The following is a 2,633-nucleotide window of genomic DNA, read 5'->3' as shown; positions in this document are numbered from 1 at the left end:
TGAACTTGGTATGTTTAAAAAACACGAAGATCAGGATAACTGGAACTTAGTGTTCAAGGAAAAAAGACCAGGAGAGGAGATCAGAGAGTAGACAGAACGGCAAGGATCAACTTCCAGAGGGCCATGTAGGCTGTGGGAAGGAGTTTGGATTTTATCCCAAGAGTGATAGAAGGCTACTGATGAGTGTTGACTAAGATAACAATATGGGTTCTTTTATAGTTTAAGAAAAGAACACCCTAGTTTCTTCAGGGCACAGATGAAAAGGGGAGACAAGGCTGTTACAGGACTATAAGAAAGTGATGAAATGGCATTTCCCTTGATGCCTAGGCTGGAACTGAGACACACCACATTATTGTGTCATTTAGATATCCCAGTGTTTGGCTGAGTGTGACAGTAAGATAGACAAAGTTGTCTGGTGATGTTGGCCATGTCCAAAAAACCCATTAACTGACACAAGTGAAAAGAAAAAATCATATTTCAAGGTTAATCACTGGTCTATTTTTAGACAGTTGTAAAACTCATGATTATTTAAGCATAGTCTGTACATCTGAAAATAGGAAGAAATATTTTGACCTGTGGTCATTTTTAATTTTTGAGGAAAATAGATAAACTATATAAATAAACAAAGATTAAGTCTAGATATATCATTTGAAAAAGAAAATAAAAGCTTGCAATCACTGCTGTAGTGACTGTACATTTATGAATTCACTAAACAGCATCTCTGTGAAATACTCATTGCATAAAATGATGGCTACATTTTTGAGTGTAAGTTACCAGACACTCTGTTAGGTAATTTGCTTTATCTCATTGACTCTTGGTCACTCTATGTCATATGGACATTATTATCACCTGTGTTTTTAAAGTTGAGGACATTTTAGGCACAGGATTTTTAAGTCACTTACCCTTAGTAAGTCACAGAGCTGATAACTGATAAAGTTGGGGGACTCCAGCCTAGGTTACTTTACCCTTAATCACTGCCCACCAGTGTATCTTTGTTTATTTATTTACTTATTTATTTATTTATTTATTTAAGTTTTTTGAGACAGGGTCTCTCTCTGTTGCCCAGGCTGGAGTGAAGTGACACAATCAATGCTAATTGCAGCTTCAACTTCCAGGGATGAAGACATCCCCATGCCTCAGCTTCCCAAGTAGTTGGGACTACAGGCATACGCCACAACACCGGCTAATTTTTTAAAACATTTTTTTGTAAAGGTGGGGTCTCCTAATGTTGCCTGGGCTGTTCTTGAACTCTTGGATTAAAACAATCTTCCCTCCTGGGCCTTCGAAAGTGTTGGGATTACAGGCGTGAGCCATGGCACCCCACCAGCACCAGTGGTTAATTTAGTGAAAAACACACCAACCCAGTTTCTCTTAAGAGTTAAAAATAGCCCGCTGATGAAGACTTTTCCTATTCCATTGGTTGTTTTGAAATACAGACACAGCACCTGTGTGGTAGCAATAAGCGGCAAGAAGGCAGTTTATAAAACAGATATGTCCCTCTGCAGGACGTACACTGGCCCTTTTAAAGTCAGTGAGCCAATACAACCACCAAGGATGTAAATACACTAAGTGACAGCATAATTAATCCTCCGTTACACAATCAATGAGGAATAATAACGTTTCTTGGGAAATGGAATATAGTAGACGGAGCCTGAATTTTCCCAGAGCACAGATGTTGAGTCGTCATTTGATGAATCCTCCCTGGAGGGGAACCGTAACAAATACACAGAACCTCTCAAGGACAGCCAGAGTTGTAAATTGTGGGCTATAAAAATAATATAAATATTGTGCCAGCATTTATAATTTATTTGTTGGACTCACAGGTGAAAAATAAGGTCTAGCTGGCAGGTCTAATGTGAACTAGTATTGGCAAATCCATGCTGCATACTAAACCATTGCTTTCTGTATTTCATTTCGTTTAAAAACATATAATAAAGCTCAGAAAAAGGAAGTTCCTTTGGAAAAATGGAGTTATGGACACAGATTTTTGTAATGTGACATGATAAAGTTATTGGGGTGTTAGTAAATTTAGTTTTTCTTGACTTGTAATGGTGAAATTTAGGCACTTAGAGCATTGAGGGAAATCATAACATCGAGAAACAATCCTGTTTAAAAACACGCAAAATCGCACAGGTGTATTTTTTTTGGTTGGTTGGTTTTTTACTGTAACTTAACATTGGAAAGTCAAAATCATTAACTGAATAAGGACATCATTGTGAGACAGCGAGGGGCTGTGAAAAGAATGTAGTTGTTCAGTCTAAAAAGCTGTTTCCTAATGTCAGCTGTGCCTTAAACCCCAGTGATCTTGGGCAAGTTCCATAGTGCCCCAGGGCCTATAGATACTTGTGGCAGTCCTCGCTAAATAAGACTCATGAATATAAAGTGAGGTACACGTAAGAGAAGGCAGTATTGCTTTGAGCTTTAAGATGTGCACCATTCTCAGCTGTGCTGCATTAGCAAACTCTTCTGTTTCCATGTACCTCATTTTCCCCATCTTGTCAATGGGGATAATAACACTTATCTTTGTGAGTTTTTGAGGATTAATGGAAATGTGGTACATGTCAAGTTCTGGGTACTGTGTCTTAGAGAAATAAGAGCTCAATAATTGTTAGCATTGTACATTTACTGTAATT

General features: G+C 38.1%; 1 long non-coding RNA gene across 1 annotated transcript in view; it reads right to left on the bottom strand.

Moving 5' to 3' along the window:
• LOC105552222 overlaps window positions 1-2,633 on the bottom strand; it is a 199,930-nt gene that overhangs the window by 40,549 nt on the left and 156,748 nt on the right. The window lies entirely within an intron of this gene.

This window comes from Mandrillus leucophaeus, unplaced genomic scaffold (assembly GCF_000951045.1).
Source record: "Mandrillus leucophaeus isolate KB7577 unplaced genomic scaffold, Mleu.le_1.0 Scaffold115, whole genome shotgun sequence".
NCBI classification, from domain to species: domain Eukaryota; kingdom Metazoa; phylum Chordata; class Mammalia; order Primates; family Cercopithecidae; genus Mandrillus; species Mandrillus leucophaeus.
This window is presented reverse-complemented; position numbering and strand designations above follow the sequence as displayed.